This window comes from Stegodyphus dumicola, chromosome 11, assembly GCF_044657685.1.
Source record: "Stegodyphus dumicola isolate Sdum_Otavi_A_Nest chromosome 11, ASM4465768v1".
NCBI classification, from domain to species: domain Eukaryota; kingdom Metazoa; phylum Arthropoda; class Arachnida; order Araneae; family Eresidae; genus Stegodyphus; species Stegodyphus dumicola.
This window is the reverse complement of record NC_140778.1, coordinates 87223277-87250153: the sequence shown is the minus strand read 5'-3', so window position 1 is coordinate 87250153 and position 26877 is coordinate 87223277. Positions and strand designations below refer to the sequence as shown.

The following is a 26877-nucleotide window of genomic DNA, read 5'->3' as shown; positions in this document are numbered from 1 at the left end:
CATAAAGTTCCTGCTAGGTCGATCAATGCTGATATGAGTGAATAAATAGTAGCACTTAGCAGAGATTATTCATGCAGATGGAGTCCAAACGATCGGTAAGAGACTGAGCTACCTCAGTAGCCAACATGCCCCATAGGGCGAGGATAAGTGCGGAGTAAAGTAGTAAAAAAGAAATGCCAATGTGCAACAGAGTCCAGAGTCCATATATGTGACACTTTTAGATATTCGTATTCGTAAATTGAGTACATAAGACGACACAAAACTAAAGAAATAACAAGTTATTAGGTACATCAATGCAAAAATGAAAAACAGTATATTATAGTGAGTGGGAATAACTTATAGTGGAGAAGACATAACGGTATACATAGATACATAAAAGAAACAGAGGTATAGAACAATTGGTACAGATACATATAAATAATTAATTTAAGTGTCTTAGAACAGCACAAGGCCTTTTTTTGTAGGCCTGAGTATTGTAATCATAACTTAGTACAGGTATAGTAGGGTTGGAAACCTTAGATATATTTCTATAAAATCTGAGGGCCAGAGTGGACATATATTCATTCAGATATGGAACATTGTATTCGCGGTGGATTGCCGAGTTTCTAATTCATTCAAACTGTCAATGGATTTAAATGTACAGCCCTTGAGTAAGAATATGTCAAGGATTGAAGCAGACCTACCATCGTAACGTGTTGGGGTTCGTGAAGCTGCAATTGTAATACCGGCCTTAGTGGCAAAGTGGTGTATTATATTTCCAAGTAATGTGTTGTGCGTGCAGTTCCACGCATGGTGTTGTGCATTGAGATCTCCGCCTAAAATGATTTTGCTGTTGAGTTTAGTAAGTGCATCAAAATCTTGCACAATGTTTACATGTGATCTATTGTTGGATGGGACGTAGGTAGAGATAAAAGTGACTGGTCGTGTAGTGAGTGGTGTGACTGTGATAGCTAGGGCCTCCAGGGCTAAAAGCTGTGGCAGTGTTGTTTGGTAATGGGCGATAGAGTGCTTAATTAAGATAATTAGGCCCCCTTCAGAGTGATGGTTGATTCTCCTGCGATCAAGACGATAGAGCACATAGTTAGCTATTTCAAATGACACTGCAGGACCAAACTTGTGTTCCTGTAGAAGTAAAACATTAGGACTATACTCATTTATAAACAGACGTAATTCATCAATTTTGTGGTTTAAGCCATGTTATTACACGAAAATAACAAGCCATAATTGAGTTAGTTAGATAAGGCGTGAATTTCTTCAAAGATTAAGTGCAAAACTTGCATCTTATCTAGGAGATTGGTACATTTTCTTAATTCAGGCAATTTATTTTTATAAATGCTTATTACATGTCCAAGGATTTCTTTAGGCCTTGGATTTCTTTCATAATTCTAAACAATTCTGAAATAGCAGATGTATTACTAACTTCATTATTTTTATCATTCTTGGTATTATAATTATAATGATTATTTACATGCTGATTAAAATTGCCATTAGCTGTCTGATTGGCAACAGGTGGTTTTACAAAAGTTGGGCGTACAGTATTATCAGCAGTAGAAATTGGAGCCTTTGGTACTTCCATATTAACCGTTGATTTCAATGCTTGAGCATAACTTTTGCCTGGCTTGGTGGTGGAACTGTTAATGTTTTTCTTAATTGAGGGGAACTTAGGGCAACCTCTATAGGACCTCTATACTTTGAAATGTCCTTTTTTAGGGCACCGGGCGATATCACCGATAATGATGAACTAAGCGAGAGGAGCTCTGCTAATTCATTTAAGCCTAACAAAACCTTCCCGCTAAGGAAAGAGGACTATCTGCTTTCTCCGAAGGGCAAAAAAATGAAAAAAAGGAATTCTAAGCCGACGACATATGGACAATATAGCAGTATAGACGACATATGGACAATAAGCAAGTATGGACAATACAGCAGGTACAAGCACCAGTATGGAAATGGATGATAAAACCAGAGAAGAGAAGATAAAGTATTTAGTACAGGTTATTGCAGAGCATGGAAAGGAAAATGCGCTAGGAGATGTGTGCTCACCAAAGGACCAAACAGCGAAAAAACCCAGAACAGAATGTGATGAACATGAGAAGACTGTCTGCAATAGAAACTCGTGGATTTCGCCAAAGAAAGTGGAAAAAGCTACCCAAAAAAGAAGTTCCGATGGAAATTCCAAAAGAAATTCGAATTACTGAAGGAAGCTGAGAAACTAGAAGGAGGAGCTCATGAGGAAGAAACGCCCCCTCCGATCGTATTTCAGCAGCGAAGGAATAGATGGATGGAAATAGACGAACTTCTACGAAAAGCATGCACAGAAGAATTTAATGGAGCTAACGTTCCGATTCTCAGAAGATAATTAAATTTTTCGAAATGCCATTTTAATTGCTCAGATTATGCCATTACTAAAAACTTTCATCCTCTGCTTATTTCACCTGAACAATAGATGGCGACACTTATGCTACCTTACTAAACCTAGTTCCAGAATTCAAGAACCTTCCAGTTCCCCTCAACAGATGGCGGCACAGTACAAGCTCAGCCTAATTTTGACTTTCCAGACAAGGTAACTTCCTTGTTTCCAGACTATCTTCCATGGCTACCGAGAGATGGCGCCACCTTAACGACTGGTAGTACAATGATAAAAAAGGAATTTTTTCTTCTCTTGGCAGCATTGGAGCCTGCCACTTGCCCTGTTTTAAGGAATACGCACCCACTTTGGAACCCTCATTAGGGTGCGATAAATATGTAATGATAAAGTGTTCTTTTTAGGACCGTCTACCACTCAAAGAAGCATAGGATCTAGATCTGGAGGCAAATGTTGAATCTACAGCTAACGTTACGTCAAAAACATTGAGGACTATCGAACTGCAATGAAAATACTACAGAAGAGGGGCAAGCCTTTTCATACTTTTCAGCTACCAAGCGAAAAACCACTACGAGCGATATCGAAAGATCTACCGTATACAGTAAAGGAGAAAGCAATACTCAATAACCTAAAAAGGCGTCAATTCCCAATCGAGAAGGTAAAACAGTTCCGAAGAGGAAAATCCAAGGACTTCGAGAAGCTTCCCATTTTTCTGCTTGAGCTGAGGAAGAATTAAGCTGGCTATGCAATATTTATTCTGAACAACATGTTCAGCTTTAAAATCAAGATTGAGAAGTACAATCCCAAAAGGAGGCCAACACAGTGCTCACCAGTGCCGGGAGTGGGGTCACTCCCAGCACTTCAAGGAGCTTTAGACCAATCGCAGTGCAGCACAGCCAATAATGGCCTTGAAGCGCAAAAGTCACGTGCTCGAGATGGTCGATGTGTTTTCGTGGTAGTGTGTGGTTGTGAACTCGTGGTCGTAGATTTTTTGGATGTATATTTTGCTGTTAAGTGATTTTAAATCACTAACGCTAAGGTAAATAATATTTTTATCTATACTTCGTTTTATACTTTTTTAATTTTTAGATTTATTTAGGAAAATTTGTAGCTGTTCTCAATCCTATTCAAGTATTTCGTTTTAACATAACATCGAATACATTAGTTTGGACGTTTCGCATAGTGTTGTTTTGAATATTTGTTTGGAATAGTACATTAGGAATTCCTTATTTTGATTATTTCTTTCTAATAGCATATTTAACATTCTGTCCCAATAAAAGAAACTTTATCACCACAAACATTTCAGGCATTAATAACAACTACAGATGCATTCATTCAATTGATTCCATGTTTGTTTCAAAAGTATGAAGCTGAATACATATTGTTAGGAAAATTTCAAACTGATGCTCCTGAATCACGTTTTGAAATGTATCGGCAAATGTCAGGTTCAGATTATTAAATAAATGACCTACAATTATTAGAAAATGAGAAGAAGCTTCGTTTTATAATTTCATCATCAAATATGACTGTCCCTTTTACCAGATTATGATAAGAATTCTATCTTTACTTTTGCGAATATTAATTGATTATTCAAATTTACTAATTAATGATTTTTTTATAGAAAATATTTCTTCTGATATTTTAGCAGTGCCAGTTTATGTTTCAGGTTATGATGCCATGAAAAAATTAAGGGTGATCAAATGCAATGTTTGCCAGGACTTGTTGTAAAATATTTATTCAGTAGATACAGCAGATGATATTTTTGGTTTTCTTAAAGAATTAGATAAGGGGAAAATTAAGAATTTTCCATCTAAAATTACTCTAATAAAATCTTCAACTGTCTATTTCTTATTTGGTGAAATTCTTAAAAACATGGAAAATGCATTTCTTATGCCAGGAAAGCAAATGGATATTTTATATAAGTTATCTTGCATACAGTTATTAACTGGATATTTCCGTGCTGGATGAATTATCATCTGACCACAATCCGGTTCGTATGATTCTGGACATTAGTAGTTATACCACAACAGACACCAGAGCCTTCAGAACTCTCTGGCGTGATTACGCCAAAGCTCTAAACAACATCCCATACACACTACCAACAATACACACTGGGGACCACATTGATAGTTCAATTCAGGAATTTACCACCAAAATAAATGAGGCCTATAAAAATGCACAGCAGGAAATCATCAAGAAAAAGATTCACAGATCTAGAGAGCTTGCCAAGCTTACCAAGGAATGCAACGCTGCTAGACGACAGTTTCAAAGAACTAGATGTCGAGAGGATAAGCAGATCTTCAACAGACTTTGCAACAAAGTCAAGTCTCTCACACAACAACAAGCACAAAACAATTGGACCAGCTACCTCAATTCGCTCTCTGCAGATGATAATTCTCTGTGGAAAGCTATTAGAAGGTACACCAAATGCCACAATAACATTCCGCCCCTTAAAGGCCCGCAAAGGATCTTCTACACTGAAACTGAGAAAGCAGAATTACTTGCACAGCTCCTGGAATCTCAGTTTTGCACTAACAACATTCAAGACCCCCAAACAGATATACTTGTCAACTACTTTCACTCCACGCTCCCAACAAATCCATACGCTAACAACATCCCTCCTGTCATGCCTTCGGAAGTGACTAGCTATGTCAATAAAATCAAGAAGAAGAAAAGTCCTGGCCTAGATGGAATCACGAATGAAATGATTAAGAAACTACCTACCAAGATCATCTTTCTCCTCTGCAAAATCTTCAATAAAATGCTTCTGTTACAACACTACCCTGCCTTCTGGAAAACTGCCAAGATAATTCCCATACTAAAACCTAGTAAACCTTCATCCAGTCCTGAATCCTATAGACCCATTAGTCTACTCTCTTCGCTAAGCAAGGTTTTTGAAGCTGTACTCCTCAATAGAATTAACAACTATCTGGAAAGCAACAACATCATCATTCCCTACCAGTTTGGATTCCGAAAAGACCTTGGCACCACCAACCAGCTATACAGAATCGTGGAACTCATCTCAGAGGGATTTCAGAACCGAAGAGTCACTGGAGGAGTCTTTATTGACATAGCAAAAGCCTTCGACAGAGTTTGGCTTGAGGCACTCACCTACAAATTACACAGCCTGGGTTTCCCTGGCTACATCATAAACATCACTAAGTCCTACCTAGCAGGTAGAAACTTTGTCGTTCACGTATCTGGTACAAACTCTACACCTCACCCCATCAGGGCTGGGGTCCCACAAGGGTCCCTTTTAGGACCCACATACTTCAATATCTACGTGAACGACATCCCAACATCACACGACATAACATTAGCCATGTATGCTGATGATACTGCTATCCTATCACAAAGTGCATTTGCTGGTTCAGTTATACAACGATTACAAAAATACATACATTCACTAGAGGCTTGGCTGATCAAATGGAAAATTCAAATCAATATCAACAAAACTCAAGCAATAATGTTCACCAGAAAGCAAAAATTCAAGTCTAACCTGAAATTCTATGGAAACTCCATCCCCTGGTCCAAGCAGGTCCCTTATCTAGGGGTGATCCTCAGTAAGACACTCTCATGGAACCCACACATTACAGCTAGTATACAAAAGTTTCTAGCTCGTAAAGCTAGACTCTACCCCTTAATTGCTCGAAACAGTGTTTTATCTGTCGATAACAAACTGCTCATTTATAAAACCATTATGCGTCCATTACTCTGTTATGCTTGCCCTGTCTGGGCTTATGCTTGCAATCGATATCGTGGAAAACTACAAATTGCTCAAAATATCATGCTTCGGCAGATTGTTAATGCTCCCTGGTACATCAGGAACAACCGTATTCATGAGGAACTTGGTGTATGTATGCTAAGGTCCTTTTATTATAAAATAGCAAAAAAATTCCACATGAAACAAAGTACCTTAACCAACCCTGCCATTAAGATTGCAACATATGATTTTAATGATCTGAATAACAAAGACAGGCCGCTGGCCTTACTAAATATTTGGATTATGTAACTGTGTACTAGTTTATATCTCTCTTATTTATACTATACTGTTTTCTTTATATGGTGTACTTGTACTGCTTTTATACTTACCAGTAGCTTCAATGTTGTCTTACTGCTTATCTATTCTTCGGCACCAAAATCTTCACACTTCTCTGTCCATGTATTAACACATTCCTTTCCAGGACAATTCACCAGCTCGACTGCTTTCTGGCCTTGTTTATTCTAAAAGAAAAAATGAGTTCAGGCTCAATTTAAAAAAGGAAAAAAAAAATTTAATGAATAAAAAAAATATTATATAAAAAAAAAATTAAATAAATAAATAAAACAAAATTTAAAAAATTACAAAAGTAATATAAAAAAGAAAAAAAAAACTGTTCGATATTCTTTATTTTGGCTAACTGTATTGTGAATCGAAACGTCTAATATGATCTACAAGGGGTAGTGCCTCTGGCACAGGCACCCTGGTGTCTCAAACACCGCTCCACTGGGAAGGCTTATACAGTTACTTTAATTTAACAGCTTCTTGCACTTGTGGAATGAATTTACAAACTCGGTTAGAAAATATGTTTGATAATTTGCAAAATAATGTTAAATAATTATACAAAATATAAAAATGACAAAATTCATATAAAATGTTCATATAAAAATGTTAAAAAAATTAATAAATTTCAGTTAATAACTCAATTGTTTATTTTGATTTATGCTTTGTTTCTGCATAGATTATGTATAATAATATGTAGCATGTATGTATATGGTACAGCTCCAAATTTTATGAATTTATTTTTAATAGTGGAATAGGCCTGTAATTTGGGGAAATACTTAAAAATAAAAATGAAGCCTAATCACTTATCTCTTGGATAGTTTGGAAAAAGTGATTCAACATAAAATTGGAACTGGTACAAATAGATGGTTGTCCTTTTTTATGAATGCAATTAGCATTTAGCTCTTTGAAATTATCTTGAAAGATTTATTTATAGTATAACGTGCTTGTAATTTCATCTTTATATTCAAATTTTCTAGCATTTAAGGAATTTTAATTCATTTCCCTGTTTCGATAAAATTGAGATATGCAGATTTTATTAGTGAATGGAGTGAAGAGAGATGACTTTGGGTATTTGACTTCTAAAAATTTATATAGCTGATGCAATGGTAGCGGCATGGAGTTTTACAAAATAATTTTTCCCTTAATATTTATTTTACTAGTATGAAAATCTAAAATTTGCATCCATAAATCTATTGAATTCCCCCCTTATGTGGATTTTATATTATTTTGGCAATAAATTTGATTCAAATTACCTAAATGAATTTCATTTTTATCAAAATTACATAAATAAAGTTCGCATGTGGTGATTCTCAATGATATTTTTAGTTACATAAACGAAGTACAAATTGTTAAAAAAATTATTGAAGATATACATTTTTACCACCTGTAAAAATATTGCACCGTGAAAAATTTAATGTGAGTACAACCTACTCACGTTTATTAATTTTACTTATATTTATTTTAAGACAAACTACTATTTTCGGTAAAATTTAACTCTGGGATTATGGTAAAGCGAAAGAGATCGACTATTTTGATCACGTGACCTTCCGAAACTGATTTCGCTTCAAGGCCATGACACAGTCGGCTGTGAGTACAGACGAGTGACGAAATTTATAGCGCGCGCTGCCTGAAGTTCTAGGAATATTCTCCTATTATTTCACTAACTCACACGCTGCATTTGTAGTTTGAAAATAATGGCACAAAACAGTATTATGACCAACACGCAGCAGAATATGCTGCTATGTTATGTGAAGGAAAATCCCGTTTCTTAAGGGGAAAGTTAACGCAGGAATTTAGGACTAATAAATAAACAGTGATACGGGATACCATGAAAGCAACGGTAAATAGATAAGAGTAAATGAATTAAGCTTACTTCAAATCTTTTTAGAAATAAACAATTCTATTCATTTAAATTTATAATATGATTAACTTGCATTACAATCTAATTGCAAACTAAGTTCTTTTTTTTTTTTTAATATGCTTATATTAAGCTGTTTTCACGCATTTTATTTTACAGTTAATATTAGAAAAATATTTCTTTAAGTAAGAAATTAAAAGAAAATATTTCTTCCTTTTTTTTTATTTTCTTTTTCTATGAAAATTATTTCTTTCAGGAAAAGAACTAAAATTCATTCGCTATTACAGTATGGCCGATTGCTGCTGCATTCAGCTATCACACACGCATCAAAATTTTTTATTTTAAAAAAATTATTCTATAATTAACATGAAAGAAAATATTTTTTTCAATATAAAATATATAAAAAAATTATACTAATCTATCTTGTATGTATGATTAATTCGTATTGTAATTTTTGTCACACAATTACTAATACTTTTTTTTTTAATATTACATTGCTGTTACTTTAATTTCTTATATATATAAAAACTGATTTAAAATATTCTTCCTTCTCAAAAGATTTTATTTTGTGAAAATAATTAAAAGATAGTAATATTATTTTCACAATGCAAGTACTAATTTAAAAATAATCAATGTACGACGTATATAGGAAATTGAGGAACACGGATTAAGATGAATCGTTCTTTGACAAAACGTTTCTTTGACTTTTCGCGATAAATTAAAACTCGGATTTTCGTGCTCTTTTTTTTTTTTTTTTTTTTTTTTTTTTTTTTTTTGCTCAAAATAAATAATCCATTAATTAATTTAGCGCGAAAAAATATTTTCTTTACCTTCAAAACAAAATTCGCATTAATAATATTGTAACTAAATGCACTCAGATAATTTCATATAAGAAAATCTTTTACATTAATTCGGATTATTTTATAAATTTATCAGTGTTTTTTAAATATACTGAAGGGGATTTCCCCCCCCCCCCCCCCCACGATTCGCACTGTTTCTTTAAATATTTTTCTGCAGTTGAAGTCCTTGTCAAGCCAGCGTTTCGACACATTAAATAGAAAACTAATAATAACCAATATCTCTTTTACAATATAAAAATGAGAACTTTGCTATGAACAGTATTTCTTTTAAGTTTGGAAAGAAACAATGATTTTTTAATACTAATGGATTACAAAAGTACTATTCCATGAACAAAAAAGAGGAAAAAAACATTTTCATCTCTAGCGCGCGAAACTGTGTATCGCAAATTCTAAAGGTATGTCTCAGTCTTATAGCATTGTTACTTTATAGCATAATACAATAATAGTACAGTATAATTCTGCTAATAAGCCCACCAGCGGCCGAGCGATAGAGTCGCTGAACGCAGGTAGTTTGGTCCGAGGTTCGAATCCCACGAACGAGCTGCCCGCATCGGCGTTTTCGTGGCTTTCCCCACATGTAATGTGTATATAAGCCAGTTTTCCTTAGAAACCAATTTCAAAACGTAATAAAATTATACACACACACACACAAAACTGAAAGCTTTTAGATGCTATATTACTTCCAAAAGGCCAGTTTTTTAAATTTTTTGCGTGTTACCTTTATTTATTAAATATCATGTTCTTCGCATTTAAACCATAAAATTCAATTCAACAGAAAAATCATATAATTTAAAAGAAGCATATCTTTAGAATTTCCGATACATAGTCTCGCGCGCTAGAGATGAAAATGTATTTTTCCTCTTTTTTTTCCGTACAATTGTAGCAATTTTTGCCATTGCTCGCTTTGAAATCATTCAGTTTCTTAATGAAAAACTCATAAATGTTTTACAAAATATGAAATAGATAATAAAACAAATTCCCAGTTCCAAATTTTGGCTTCCAAGATGCCTATATTAGGATGGAGGATTACGTTATTCAAAATTTCATGGCTCTAGGTACCGTTGCTTTATCACAGTGCGAGAAACATTCATACATTTATGCAGATTCCTCATTATTTAATTTCTTTAAATATAATACAGTGCGATGATATTTAGTGGCAACGATTTGAAAAGTGAAAAACTGCAAAATGGCAAAACGAAGTTAATAGCCCTTCTGGGCTAAAACTTATTTTTAAAAGTATCACACTAGTAGTAGTACTGCTACTGAAAAAATATCATAAAGCTATTTTATAGTTTTATAATTTTATTTTTTAATTTTTATTTTACAGTTGTGTGAATTTCGCGTAATAATGAACAACATTCCTTTTTGTGTACTTGTTCGCAAGGTATTCAACTGTTAGATTTTAAAATAAAGGTAATTCTTGCTGTACATAAATCGAGTAGAAGCTTATCGGATAATTACAATTTATATCTATAATTTCAGGAATAGTAAAAATAACCTTTCTTTCAGTAGAAATTGCGTTCTTGTTTTCTGAATGTGGCTTCAAATACTCTCTCAGTTCATCGCAAATTAAAATAACTATAAATTTTGGCAATCTGAAATACGCAATGAAAACATCTTCTGGCAGAGCAAAAGCATCAACGTATTTTCTATAAATTCGCCACCGATTAAGAGATCTACGACCGTATTCTTCGTTTAAATATGGAAAAAAATCAGCGGCGAAAACATATACGAAGCCATTGTCTACTTAGTACGTCAACTGCACAACCCTGATTGACGACGCGGCAAAACTTTTTTGCGCGGTTTCTACAACTTCCGTACTCACAGAATATAGGATGTTGGGCAGACCTGTTTTTCACTATAAGCGATATCTGGCGGCCCACAACTTGCTGTCGACTCTCGTAGCGTAGAATAACCGTCTTGTTCACTAACCCAGAACGATGTTGCAAATGTGGAAAGTCTCATCGGAGTAAGGAATGACTCCTCAAACAGGAAGAAACATCCACCTCTATTTACTGCCAAGAAAACCATGTTAACTGCTATCGTGGTTGCAGCTATTACCGTAAGAAATTTGAAAAGAAAACAGAGAAGAAATACACATCAAACCCCAAGGAATTTGTAAAGATTGACGATAACTTCCCAATACTTCCTAGCAGAGCCTCTACCACACCAAGAAAGAAAATAGCACTTCCCCGCAATGACAAAGTCAAGGAATCCCTTCAACCTCCCCCTGTAGATCTTGGTGAGGCCGTTAACTAGTTGAGAAATGAAAAAAATTAACAGTTTTCTAGGAAGCATGATAGAGCACATTGCGAAAATACGCACAGTAAAATCCACCGCGGAAAAGTTTACAGCGGGATTCAGAGTTATGATGATGCTTATGAAGCTTGCAGAAGAAGGAAATTAAGGGTTTCCCCCTGACCCGAACTTACGCATACTTTTGTTACTAATTTTGCTTTCTCTGAGTTCACATGCCCTCCTGTTCTACCAAGGAGGTTAGAATCCTTGTGTTCTACCAGCAGATCTCGGGGTCAGTACTTGGGTGGGTGACCACCCACGTGATTGGCCTCGACGAATCACAGCGCGATTGACTACTCTGAATAAACTCTCTCGTTTTGAATGAAGGCATTAATGACTGCATGCTTCGGCATTTTTAGATTTTCGCCTTCGGGTGGTGGACTGTTATGTACCCATAGTTTCTCACTACCGTGATCGGCCGTTCTTAATGTGGTAACTTAGAATGCACAGGTAAAAACTCTTCGTAGTTATACACCTCTGTGAATAAGCCATAACATAACTGTTGTTGCAAATGCGGTCTGCAGCACAGAAGTAAAAATTGTCCCCTTAAACCTGAAAAGAAACCAACTTGCATTTTTTGCAAACAGCAGCACTTATCTTCATACAGGGGCTGTCCAGAATATAAGAAACGGTTCGAAGCTAAGAAATCACGACCAAAGCCTGCAGCACCACCGATTTCTACTTCAGCAGATTTCCCCCAGCTCGTAAAACCAGATGAAGAAAAGAACCAGAGTCAACCGATATGACTTTTTAGTGAGAAAGTTCAAAGCAGGATGAACCCCCCCATCCTCCGAAGGAATACAAGGAAGCATTAGAATGGATACAAGAACCGAAATCAATCACTTCTTAAGAAGTATCATGAATCACATGAGAAAAGTTCGTACAACCCCATCAGTCTGCTATCCTCTCTCAGCAAACTCTTTGAGGCTATTATACTCAAGAGAATTAATAACTATTCAGAAAGGAACAACATCATCATCCCAAGCCAGTTTGGATTCAGGAAGGAACTAGGCACCACCAACCAGCTCTACAGGGTGGTGGAGCTGATTTCTGATGGGCTCTCAACCAACAAAGTCACTGGAGGACTGTTTATTGATATAGCTAAAGCCTTCGACAGAGTTCGGCTGGAGGCACTCATTTACAAAATACACAACCTGGGATTCCCACTTTACATCACAAAGTCCTACCTAACAGGTAGAAATTTTGTTGTTCATGTCTCTGGAACAAATTCCACTAAATATCCCATTAGGGCCGGGGACCCCCAGGGGTCCCTGTTAGGGCCCACCTATTTCAATATCTATGTGAACGACATCCCTACAACACACAACACAACATTAGCTATGTATGCAGACAACACAGCAATCCTCACACAAAGTGCATTTGCTGGTTCAGTTATCCAACATCTACAAAATTACATACATGCACTAGAGGCTTGGCTAGTGAAATGGAAAATTCAAGTCAACATCAACAAGACGCAAGCCATACTTTTCACCAGAAAGCAAAAGTTCAAAAAGAACCTTCTTTTTTATGGCAACTCAATTCCCTGGACCAAGCAAGTCCCTTACCTTGGGGTGATACTCAGTAAAACACTGTCATGGAACCCATACTTCACAGAGATTATTAAGAAGTTTCTAGCACGTAACGCTAGACTCTTCCCCTTAATTGCTCGAAACAGTATTTTATCCATAGATAACAAATTACTCATTTATAAATCCATTCTGCGTTCATTACTATGCTATGCCCTGTATGGGCCTATTCATGTAATAGATATAGAGACAAGCTGCAAGTAGCACAAAACTCAACCCTCAGGTAGATTACAAATGCACAATGGTACATATGGAACAACAGAATCTATGAAGAATTGGGTATTCGACCCCTCAAATCCTTCTACTATAAAATTGCTAAAAAATTTCATATTAAGCAGCTCACTATCAACAAACCTGCTATTAAGGATCTAGAATCGTATCTTTTCTTCTGGAATCAACTTCTAAGAGTTCTAACCAGTAGTTAAACATTTTACCAAAGGCCCTTAGTAATTAATCATAATAAAATAAGAGGTATACTCAAAAATACACCACACCCGAAGGCGAGATCAAAGTCATGAGATAAGCTAAGTAAATAGTAAATTTTAAATGCAATTAAATGGCATGTCATTAGCAGTGGTCAGTGCAAAATAAGTCCTAAGTTTCATAAAATTGCTGAATAAAATGTAAAATAAGACTGTAGAAGTTAAAAAAGGTGAATTTGAATAAGATAATAATGTCCTTATTCTTCAGAAACACAATTCAGGTACAGTACAATTAATTAATCATGCACGAAAATTTATTTCATTAAAGTTGCAGAGTAAACACCACGTGATGCGAGATGGCCAGTAGCGAGTGAAGGAGTCATAAGACCGCAAACTAAAATTTTTCACTGTAAGCAAAGTCTTTGCTATAAAACACTACACAGTACTAAATAAATTCTTGGTTAAATAGAAATAATAAGTAAAATAGGTAAGTAATATAAGTTGCAATCAAAGTCCATAAGCTTTGGCAGAGCATAGTCCAAAACATAAGAAAACTTGGTTAAATGAAGAGCATTAAAATACGTGAAATAAGTAGAATAAAATATATATACTGTACACTACCACCATAATGCATTATGATGGATAGTTCGCGGTCGTTTTACTACATGTTCGTCTGTGGGATCATAGTTTGTGAGTTCTTTAATAGCCGGGTATTGCGAGTTTTTCTTTTTTTTTTTTTTTTTTAAAGAAGTTGTGTGCAGTAGTTAGTACTTGATCGTGAATCGGCAGAATCTTTAAATCCTAATGAATTTGCGCGTTACGCACAAACCAAGGTGCTTTGGTAATGCTTCAAAGAATCTTATTCTGTAAGACGTTTATTTTCTGTCGTTCAGTTTTTCTAGCAGTCGCCCATACAGGAACTGCATAAAGTAGAATGAAGGTGATGTAAAGTTTTCTCTTGATGTTCAGATTTAATTTAGATTTCCTTCCAAGCAGGGAGTAAAGAGACATGAATGCTGCATTAGCTTTATGGATGGTATACTGGATATGATCCTTGAAATTTAAAGTTTTGTCGACGTACACTCCTAAGTATTTATATAAGCTTGCTACAGGAACTGGTGAATTATCTATTTTTATATTGTAGTTAACAGGATAATTTTCCTTGTATCTGCGGTATAAAACAACACAACATTTAGCTGCGTCAAGTTTAATTTTCCAATCTTCACAGTATCTGTTGATTAGATTAGCTTGCATTTGGAGTTTGTCACGAGCATTTTGTGGATTTCTAGAAATATAAATCCACATTCTAGAATTTGCTTGCATTTGGAAAAAGTTTCAATACTTGAGTGTAGTGGAACAGGCATGTCACTTATGAAAATATTAAAATATTTCGGTCCTAAAACTGAACCTTGAGGGACGCTTTGGAAAATCGTTTTTCTCGATGAGAGAGCTTCCCCGCATCTTACTTGAAACCTGCGTCGGTAGAGATAAGAATGGGTAAGTTTAATGACGCTATTAGGAAGAAGGAAATTTGCTATCCTGCTATCATACTTGGATACTTATGTGTTTTATACAGGCATTCTACTGCATTAGACAGTACTTTCCTGTTCTATCAATTTTGTCCACAATGGGCCTTGTGATAAATATTCCTTAGTGAAGCGCTCGAAACGCGAACGTGTATGCGAAACGTGTATGTGAAAAATTTGAGACCCTTTGTCTCAGTAAGAATTCAATGTCCAGAGAAATCATGAAGTAAACTGCAGGTATGGCACCATCTGCTGGTCTGGGTTTCTTGCAGTAGCTGTTGAACGAAGGAGGTTAGAATAAATGGAGAAGTTTGTGGCAGATTACAGAGAAACAACTGAAGTTCTACAAAAAAGAGGAATACCCCATCATATTTTCCTGATGAGCCACTAAAAACCTTTAAGGGTTATCCTAAAGAACTTACCAGCTAAAATATCTGAAGATGCCATACGTGAAGACCTCGAAAGAAGGAAGTTTCCTATCGTGAAGGTTAAACAATTCTGCAGAAGCCGTAACTATAACATCGAGAAGTTGCCGATCTGGCAGCTGAAGCTGGAGAAAAACAAGAATGGCCAAGAGATTCACAATTTAAACAGTGTGAATGTTGTGATTGAGAAGTTCAACCCTCGGAAAAGACCGAATCAGTGTTCCAGGTGCCAGGAGTGGGGACACTCCCAGCACTTGTGCACGTATTTGGAAAGACGTTGTAAGTGTGGCCAAGCTCATAGAAGTAATGAGTGCTTTCTGAAAAAGGAAGAAAAACCTACCTGTCTTTTCTGTAAAGTAAGCCATGTGAGTAGCTACCCTGGTTGTGTGCAGTATTTTAAGAAGTTTGAGAAGAAGCCGGACTGTTGAGAAGAGCACAGAAAATATATATATCAAATATATTCAAAACAGTATCACTCTTCCGAGATCAACTTTCGAACTGTCTACAAGCAATCCATTCGAAACACTCAGCACGCAGGCTGACGTCACGAACAGCAGCGCCTCGCGCCAGTTATTTCTTCAGTTCATTTCACAACATCCTCCCTCCCTTGAGACTCAGGTCTCAAACTCATAACAAACATTATTTAAAAGATCAAGTCTTTTTGGAGCTTTTACAAGTCGTCCAGAGGAGGAATATTGTTGCATCACCATTTTATAAGGTGCAATTCCCCTTTTTAACGTACACCCAGCACTAGAATTAGATTCCTCTGCACCCAGTTTCTTATCAGGAATTATGTTTCTGTCATTGGCCTGTATCTCCAGAGGAAGGATGCGTTGTATTGGTCGTATTGTTCCATGCCGGGTCTTAAGTTTAACCGTACGAATCTTTCCATCACGTCCAGGGATCAATTCTGTAATTCGGGCTAAATGCCAAAATAAACGTTTTCTGTTATCATCCCCCATCAGTACTATTTCTCCTACTGCAGGTTCCCGAGATCGTTTTTCATTATGCTTTTGAACCAGTTGACTAAAGTATTCTTTTCTAAATCGTTGTCTCAGATCATTTAACAATTTAGTTCTATACTTTAATCTCTTATTAAGACTTGACGAATTTAATTCATCAAGATCTTCAACATTGGAATTTCTGTTCTCGATAAGAAACATGGCGGGTGTCAGAGGTAATAATTCTTGCGGATCTTCAGAAACATACGTTAAGGGTCTACAATTAAGTATAGTTTCACAATCACAAATAATAGTATAAAGTTCTTCATATGATAACACTGATTTACCTAAAGTACGTTTCAGCAATTCCTTTACTGTACGAACCAACCTCCCCCACCAGCCGCCCCACCAAGCTGCAGTAGGTGGAATAAATTTCCAGATTATCCTTTCAGTTCCCGTTTCGTTTAATACTTTAGCCCAATTTAGTTTTGAGAAATCATTAGATGCACCCCGAAAATTTGTCCCGTTATCACTATAGATTATTCTAGGGCGTCCGCGCCTAGTAACAAATCGTCGAAGCGCCAGAAGAAAAGCATCAGTAGAAAGAGAATTTACGAGTTCAAGGTGAATGGCACGGTACACAGCGCACGTGAACAGTGCGATTCACGCCTTTCCTCCGTTTTTTAAAAACAGCGGTCCAGCCAAATCAATCCCTATGATTTCAAATGGCGCACAATCCGTAACTCGGTCTGGTGGCAGAGGTGTCGGTTCGCTTGACATAGCCTTAGTTTTAAACCTTTTACAAACGATACAGTTAAAGAGGACATTTTTAATGGCCTTTCTAGCTCTGACTATCCAAAATCTTTCTCGTAATATACATTGCATCATCTGAAGACCAGCATGACAGTTTTTATTATGTACATTTCTGATTAATAACTTAGTGAAATCACATTTTTCTGGTATTGGGTACAGAAAAGATTCATGCTCATCACTATTTAGTATTCTCGTTTTAACTCTCAGAATACCATCATCATCAATGAGCGTTTCAATAAAATTATAAGTTTTCTTATCAGTCAGATAATAATTTTGAACCAAACGAATTAAAATTTTCTCAGAATTTTCAATTTCATATTGTGAAAGTTCAATGTTTCTATTCTTTTCAGAACCATCTTTGCAATTATTTACAAATCTAAATATCCATGCAAATATTCTAATCAATTTGTCATAATTGGATACATCGATTCGATGCCAAGGGGTGCGTCTTTGATAGATCAATATTCACTATTTTTATTTTTTTCCTCTCCAATTCTACTTCTTCATGCAGAAAAATAATCTTACCAGTGGGCCAGTTTTCAGGGCCTTCTCGCAACCACGAGGGGCCTTCCCACCATCTAGACCGAAGCATTTGCTTCGCAAAACATCCGCGCGATAACAAGTCGGCAATATTTAGTTTCCCTGGGACATGTCTCCGTGAATGACCTCGCGTCAACTCTCGAATCTCTTTAACCCTGTTTTCGACGAAAACGGACCAATTTCCTTGCTCTGTTATCCACCAAAGGGCAGTGGTTGAATCAGACCAGAAGGTAACTTTTAAATCGGGCAAACTGAGAGCCTTGATAATAGAATTTGCAAGTCTAGAACCTATACAACAGGCCATTAATTCTAAGCGAGGAATGCTTAAAGGTCTCAAAGGCGATACTCTAGACTTACTCGCCCGTACGAGATTTATTTTTACTTTAGAATTAAATACTGATCGAACAAAGACGCACGCTGCATACGCCCCTTGCAAGCATTCACAAATACATATAATTCAGACGTGTCATTGATAAACAAGTATCGAGGCAAAGTAACATCTTTCGAAACATTCAGTTCTTTAAACCAGTTACAAAATATATTTGCATCATTTGGAGACAATTCATTATCCCATGCAATTTTCACTTTCCACAATTTTTACAACAACAGTTTCGGAAGCAATGTAGTTGGCGTTAATAAACCAATAGGATCAAAAACTGTCTGCACAATTACCAAAATTGTCCTCTTTGTGATTTTCGTATCACATGTCAATGTATCAGGTTCTGTGTTTCTCCTTACTTGCTTGGGGAACATTCAAGAACCTGACTCGGAACAGGGAGCTTATTAAAGCTATGTTCAATAAATGTGGGAAGTAGACAAGATACACAGGAAGGGTATACGAAACCCTTTATTTTTCACTCTTTACAATAATTTCCGGACTTCGGAATACAGAGACCAACCACTTGTGGTCCGAACGTAAGAATATAAAAATATTAACTAAACTCTAACTTAACTTTGGAATAATAAACAAGGGCCTACGTGGAAGATTGGCCGTATATTAACAGGAAGCCGTATGTAGTACAGAGAACTGTTAACACTACAATACGTTTAAAATTATTAAGAGGATTAAACCTCTGGCCTGGAAGGCAACCAGCAACCGAGTAAAACTGCTAAGGCAAGCTGCCTGCTTCTACTAACTCCTTCCTCTCTCTTGCTTGGCAAAAAGCCACAACTTAAGTATTTGGCGTTCGCCAGACAAATTTGCATAAATAAGTTAAAGCTATTAATTCTGGCCGGAAGTAGAAAATAAGAAGTGATAGTAAAGATTTAAAATAAAATAAACGTTAAGATCCTTAAGATCCTTACAAATGTATCTGTATCTGTGCAGCACCTCAGCGTATCATTATCCAAATTCCAAATTACCCTCAAAACGGAAGTATCCCCTGAATGTTTGTCAACATTTGTACCAGCCACATTGCTTTCAAAACCGCGCAAGTTAAAGCATCCATTTGACATGATTAATTTGGAATGTTTAATAAACGTAAACTGTTCATCAATACTAAAAACACTAGATAAACAATTATCCACATAAAATGACGATTTTAATTTTTGAGCAACTTCACTATATTGACGTGGAGAGTTTTCTAATAGATGCATTATAGATGCGTTCAACAAGTAGGGGCTGGAAGAAACTCCAAACACAACACTCCAATGCCTATAAATTAATTGCCCTTCATTGCATGGGAAAAAAAGTTCTACTTGATGTCTTCCATCTGGAAGAATTTTCATTTTATTCTCAAATTCAGATAAATTAAAACTTTCTTTCATGTTAACAGTTTCGATTGGAGGGCATATTCCTATTTTTTCAAGTTCCCATAACTCATTCAGAGGAATTCTCCTGACATGAATTGAAAATGTTTTCAAAATATTACCCTTTTCACCCGAATTTCGTTTTCCAAATACCGTCCACCCAAGTTTCGTTTCGACAGCCGTTACCCCGGACCGTAATTCAATAGAAGGAAGCACTTCCGCAGAGAACCCGGTAAATGTAAACATCGCCAACTTTGGCGATAATAGTTCTAACTTGGTAACCCTTGGGATTTATCCCATTCGCTTCTTCGAAGTTTGCAACCATTCCTCTTGCGTTTATTTTGTTGAATTAAGACTGTCGTTGTTCGCATTTGCAGATTTATATTATTCTTCTCTTATTTATTATTATTTTTTCTGAATTTTTTAACAACGAATAGAAATATTTTCCTAGATAGATGCCGGTTCTCGGTTCGGGATGAAAGGATGGGTGAATGCTAATTTGTAACACGGCTGTTCACGTTGTGTTCTTAATTATTAACAGCTTTAACCATGAGGTTTCCAAAGTCTAAAATAATTTGTTTTCGTAGACCGAAAAAATGTGCATGTGCATTTTAAATAATTAAGTAATGCTTTTATTTTTATTATTGGTTATTGTCATCTAAAATTATGAGAATAAAGCAATTTTTATGGCGTAAAATTTTAACAAGATAATATATTGTTAATGCTTTTCTAACAATAACCTTTCAGAGGATGGCAGGTGTGGCATAAATAGATGATTAAATTGAAATTAAAATATATTGATTATCTAAGATGACAGAATAGTTTGATGCATCACCATGGTCATCAAAATTAGCAAACAACTGCTGGTCTAAGGAATATATTGTTTGTGTTAACTGGAATTTAAGACAAATTTTTTTCGTATATCACGTTTAACCGGTTAATTTCAGTACATTAATACTAATTTATACTTTTAAATGAATTTTTATTTCCGTTATAAATGCTTATATATTGTCTTATGCTTAACAATATATTCTTTTCTGTGCTAACTTGAATTTAATACAAATTTATTTTCGTATATCACGTTTAACCCTTTAGTTTTACATCTACATGCATATTATCTGTGAATTTTTACTACCATATGCTTATTATATTGTTTCATCTGCTAACTTGAATTTACATGCACTAAAAATCACGTTTACGGCTCGGTTCATCGGCTTAGCGAGTAAGAATGCAACGGCGCCAACGGGTTCTTTCCCGAAGCGCCAACTGGTTCTCTGCGGATGAAAACCCCAATAGAATTTTCCGTCAATAATTTTCCTATAAGATCTGCTCCGATTAAAAGGTTAATTTCAATTTCCTTTCGCAATGGATCAGAAAATTCGATTTCTTTTTCTTTTAATTCATTCAAAATCTCTTTATCTTTAACCTTAGGAATAAAACCGCAAATCTTTTTTTCAGAAAGTGCTTCAAAACTGCATGCGAAGGTTCCTTTCAAATTGCTGACCTCGACCGAAAACACTTCATGTTGTTTAGGTTTCGTTTCGTCCCCCCCCCAAACAGCGCATGTATAACTGTCTCCTCCTGAAGTGGAGATGCTTTAAGCTGACTCATCACACTTTCACTAACGTAGCTAATTTGGCTTCCGCTATCAATTATGCAGCGAATAATTTTCTCGCGACCTTGACACCAAACTCGAACACGCAGCGTTTGCAGAAATATAATTTCGCTTCTGCCACAGTTAGAAGGAGAACTCTCTTTTGAAACATGTATCTGATCTTTATTTTTTAGATTTTGATTACACATTACATCAAAATGATTACAACGTTTGCAAATAGAACAACTTAACTTACCTTTCAAAGGACAAAATTTACTAATGTGACTCGCTCTTTTCAGACAAAAAAAACAAGCACCTTTTTTCAGCAACAATTGTTGTTTTTCAGCTAAAGTAAATTTTTTTTTTTTTTTTCTTTTTCGGAGTAACATTTTTGACTAAAATGTTTCTTTTCACAAAAATTACAGTTCGGAACACTATTACCTGAATTCTCAAGACTTACTAGAGCTGACGCTGTTACGGGTTCATTTTGCTTTACCTGTTCGTAGTTAAAGTCTTTCTTACGATGGTTCTGTTGGGAAGCGAAACCAGTTCTTGCAAGTAGAACCATCTCTTCCCCCTTAACTTCCTGTTTTAAGATATTCATTAAATGTTGCAAGGATCGAGTCCCTTTAGTTTCAATGGAGTCGTGATTTCTGCTTCTTTCCCATGGGATCAGCAACTTTCCACTAAGGGGGTCAAAAAATCCTCATATTATTCTTGGGTTCTCCCCAAACTTTCCAACGCTCGCAATTTTCCTTCTAGTTCATCATACAGGGAGGGTAGATCAGTTTTTGCTCGTCCGGTTACAGCGTTCTTCATCACTAGGCTTAACAAGTCTCTCACATAGATTTGCACAAGTAAATCTTCGCGTCCAAAGCGCTCTCTTAGTTGTTCGATCGCTTTGGGATAAATTAGCTGCCGTTGCCGGTAAGCTAAGGACTAGGCGTTCTGCTTTCGATTTGGGTTCCATGGCCTGCAACAGATACTGCATTTTATCTTCATCCACGATACTTTTGTCGTCGTGGATTTTCTGGAACTGACTCCAAAACGTCAGGTAATCTTTAGCTTCACCACTGAATTATTTAAGCTCAATTTTAGGCAATTTAAATTTCCTAGATTTGGAGTTACTTGGAAGAGAGGAGGCTTGTATTTCCGCATTTATTTGAGCACACTGTTCTAGAAACTTATCTCGGTAATCCTCTGCTTCTTGAAAATCATCACTAAATAATTTTTCTCCATCTTCAGTCTGCAAAATCTGCTGCGATATAGCACTCTGGCATACGTCAAGTCTCTGAAACTTATCACAAAGTTGACACTTCAAAATCGAAAGTATTTTTAAATCTCTTATTTCTTTAGTTAATTCACTTTCGGTTTTCCTTGAGGTTTGCTAAAACGCAATTCTGTCCTTTTCTTTGAGCCTTTAAAGCGATCAAATCCATCTTCAAAGTATATTCAAAATCGAAGTTCAAAATCAAAAGTTCAATCGGAAAATTCTAATTCACAGCACCCGGTCCAGCCGAGGATACCACTATGTTGCGCAGAACACAGAAAATATATAGACCAAATATATTCAAAACAGTATCACTCTTCCGAGATCAACTTTCGAACTGTCTACAAGCAATCCATTCGAAACACTCGGCACGCAGGCTGACGTCACGAACAGCAGCGCCTCGCGCCAGTTATTACTTCAGTTCATTTCACAACACGGACTTCAGAAAGCCAGATGCCTTCACCAGGAGTAAAGAGGACTTTCCGGAACTCGGAAATCCCGCGAACTCGAACGCAGTACAGCCAGAAAGTGAAACAGAAAAGATTAGCTGTTCCTAAAGAAGCTAGTGAAGCCTTATTGTGGCTTGAAGACGAAAAAATTCGAAATTTCCTGAGCAGTATAGTCGAGCAAATTGACAAAATCATAAATGCCAAAACCACTGCAGAGAAGCTATCAGTCGGTTTTAAAGCAGCCATGTGCATCCTGAAATTTGCAGAAACGGAGAATTAATTGAGTTTTCCTCTTTAAATAGTGGTACTCAAGAACTAAATTCGTCTTTAAAAAAATTTTCTCTACTTTCTCACAGTTCATTGTTTCAAGTTGCCTCTTGCGGGGTCAGCTCATGGGAGGGTGACTTCCCACGTGACTGGCCTCGGCTGTTCAACGCTGACTGGGTTTTTAGTGAGGACTTATGCAGATGCTGAGAGGACGTTTCATGTTCGACCGCATGGATTAGCCACCTACGACCCTTTTTCTCGCCTGCGGGCGGTGGTGCTCATGCACCCGTTTATTTCAAAAATTAACCGTGATATGCCAAAGGCGCACCTGATCTAATGGATAAAACTCTTTGTATTTAGTACCACTTAAGGGATGATTCTGATTCTGACCTGAGAAAAGCGTGTTTGTGAGCGAGTCGAGGACTGCAGGTGTGTGCCCTTACATATTTCTTACGTATCTGACCCAGTAACCGTAGGCGGTAGTTATTGAGTTTTTCGCTCAAGTTTTTACCTTCGGGTAAACTAATATGTCTTTTTGGAAAAGCAACGACTCTGACGAGGAAATTAGTGAAGGAGAGTCTGAAGTCTCGTTCCAGTCAAACAAGACAATCCCCTTAAGGAAAGAGGACTTTCTATTAGAACGGAAACCGAAGAAAAATAAAAGCAGGAAGGCAAAAGTAACGTGACAGGTGAAGAATCATCTACTAAGACACAGTCTACGGATAAACTGTCGAATACAAAAGTGATGGATGTACTAAAGCAAATGGCCAGAATGCGCGGAGTCTCTTCTTGGAAGAATTTTGCAGAACACCAAGCGAGAAAGAGCTAATGAAAGAACGACATGGTCAGATTATTTCTACGAAGGAAACTTCTAAGAAGCCTGATAAACATGTGGAAAATAAAAGTGAAACAGAAATGGAATGGCAATCACCCAGAAAAACGGCAAAGGTGCAGAAAAATGAGGAAAAGATTGAAGTCCCGCAAAGTAACCGTTTCCAGGCATTAGATGAAACCAGCACGGAGAAAAAGGAAGGAGGAGCGCCAGCAGCTGACACGCCCCCGCCGGTTGTGTTCCCCAGCGACACGCCTGATTGGTTGGAAATCGACAAACTTTTCGAGCAAAACTGTGGTTCCGGATTCGAATCTAGCTCTAAGATGCGGACAATTCATGTGTATGTTAAAAGCGAAGGCGATTTCAAGAAAATGATGAAAATTTTAACTGATAAAGGAATTGCCTTTCACATGTTCCAACCGTTAAGCGAGAGGAACATCAGAGTGATTATTAAGGACCTCCCTGCCTCTATTAAGGAGGAGGCTATCAAGAATGACCTGATGAGAAGAAAGTTCCCGATCGTCAAAGTTAAACAGTTTATGAGCAGAAAGCAGGACAGACAGGTTAAACTCCCGATATTCTTTATCGAGCTGAAACGCAACCTAGACTGAGACTAGATCCATCGGCTGAATAATATGTTCAGTTTTGACATTCGTGTTGAAAAATACAAGCCGAGCAAACGGCCTGCGTAGTGTTTCCGCTGCTAGGCCTTTGATCACACTCAGCACGTGTACAACAATACAGAACGCTGTGTGAAGTGCGGTCGGTGCAGCACACCGGAGCAATCCTTGCTCCAAAAAACCTGAAGAGAAACCGTGCTACATGTACTGCGGAAAGGACCATGTGAGCAGCTTTCGTGGATGCGAGGCCTACAAGAGGAGATTTTAGAAGAAGGCACCACCAAAATCCAGCGGCAACCTGCACCAGAAGTGACCATCGGCTAACTTTCCGCAACTTCGCAGGAGTGACAATCGCCCTGCTCAGAGGACTAACAAAACATCCTACAGTGAGAAGGTCCAAAATAACAGAGGACCTGCGTCCAGTGTTTTCGAAGGACTTTTATCATGCTTCTTGAACTGGCAAAATCTTGCTCCAGATACTCAGTTTCCTACAGAATGTGAATATTGCAGAGAAGCTCAGAGCAGTTCTACAAACTGTAAAAACTTCAATGGAATTCCCTAATAGTGAGTAACTTAATTCAATTCGCAACCAGCTGTTGTTCACCAGCTTTCTCTGGGCCTTATTATCTCTGGGCCTATTATTCATCCTTAAATACTACATCTCAATCATTAGATAATTTTCCCAGTTTATCAAAATTATTTTTCAGCGGAATTCTACGTAAAATTAGGCCACTTTTTAACATCATTCGAAACTGCTAAAATATTCTACAAGGGGTAGGGCCTCCGTTCCAGGTATTCTGGTGTACCGAAGCACCGTTCTACCAGGAGGTTAACATGAGAAAATACTTGCTCGAAAAAACCAGAAGATAAGCCCCGATGCATTTTCTGTCAAGGGGACCATGCTAGTAGTTTCCGTGGTTGTGCGGAGTACAAGAGGAAGTTCGAAAAAGGAAATAAATCCAGAAGTCAGCGGAAACCACCCACAGATGCCTCACGAGAAAATTTCCCGGAGTTATCTAAGTCCGTTTCTCAGCAGACCGGAACCCCAGGTAGGGTCAGCTACAGCGAGAAGGTGAGAAGCAAGCCCCCGGCCCGAAAAACTTTCTGGAAGGTGTTCTATCCCGGTTTCTAGGACCGGATATCCAAGCTAAAAGTTTTCTCAGAAATCCTCGGTTTCCTTCAGAGTGCCAACCTAGCGGGAAAATTGAGAGGAATACTTCGGATCAAGCGACAGTACGTCAGTACATTGCAGTCAGGTGCCCGCGCGTGAGCGCTACCCTAGTATATCTGACTGAGCGATTTTCGATCAAATGCAGTTCCTAATTTGGCGCCGGTATGATCATACGTGAAGATGGCATAATCTGGTGAAGATCCCGAAGAGACTGGCCACCGCAGTGGCTAACACGCCCCATCGGGCGAGGGCAAGTGCAGAGTAAGAAAAAGAGATGCCTTTTGCAACCAAGTCCATAGAGTCCAGTGTGACACACAGTTTACAACACACAAAGTTATAAGCATAGCGAGCAATTGAGTACATATATGCAGCATGAAAAAAGTAGTATATTATAATAAACATGGTGGTAGATTGCAAATTTAAATATTCACACTTAAATATCAGAAATATTGTACATAGAGCAAATATTAGTTGGAAACAACAGGTTATGTAAGATGATTTAGTACAGCCCTAGGCCTTTTTTGAAGGCCTGGCTGTTATAATCATAATTCAATACTGGTATGGTGGGATTACAAACAGTGGGGATGTTTTGATAAAATCTGAGGGCCAGAGTGGCCATATATTCCTTTACATAAGGTATGTTAAATTCACGGTGGATTGCCGCGTTTCTAATGAACCACGGACAACCCGCCGCTTTTCTTAGCACAATATTCTGCAACACTTGCAATTTTTGTATATGGGTATCGTATGTATACCCCCAGACAGGGCAGGCATAAGTGATGATGGAACGCAACATGGCTTTATAAATGAGTAATTTGTTATCAATAGAGAGAACGCTGTTCCGGGCAATTAAGGGGGCAAGTGTAGCTTTAGGAACCCGGAACTTTGCAAGAAGTTTTGTGATGTGAGGGGTCCATGTGAGAGTTTGGTCTAATGTGACACCTAGGTATTGGGCCTGCTTGGTCCAGGGGATAGGCGTGCCATACATTTTGATGTGGATGTCATAATCCAAGTTCTTTTTCCTCGTGAAGAGGTTCCTCGTCTGATTTTCCATGCCGTTAGCCAGGACTCCAGTGTGTGAATGTGATTTTGTAGCTGTTGTATGACTGAGCCGTGAGATGCGTTTTGTGATAGAATTGCCGTATCATCAGCATACATTGCTAGGGTGGTGTGTGGTGTGTGTGGGATGTCGTTCGTGTAAATATTGAAGTAGAGTGGGCCCAAAATGGACCCCTGTGGGACCCCAGCC

General features: G+C 37.2%; 1 long non-coding RNA gene across 1 annotated transcript in view; it reads left to right on the top strand.

The window, feature by feature from the left end:
- Positions 1–241: 241 nt before the first annotated feature.
- LOC118198423 (uncharacterized) overlaps positions 242–26877 on the top strand; it is an 80866-nt gene continuing 54230 nt past the window's right edge. The window contains exon 1 of the long non-coding RNA XR_015044064.1: positions 242–3401. This is a non-coding gene — a long non-coding RNA (uncharacterized LOC118198423). The remainder of the gene's footprint in view (positions 3402–26877) is intronic.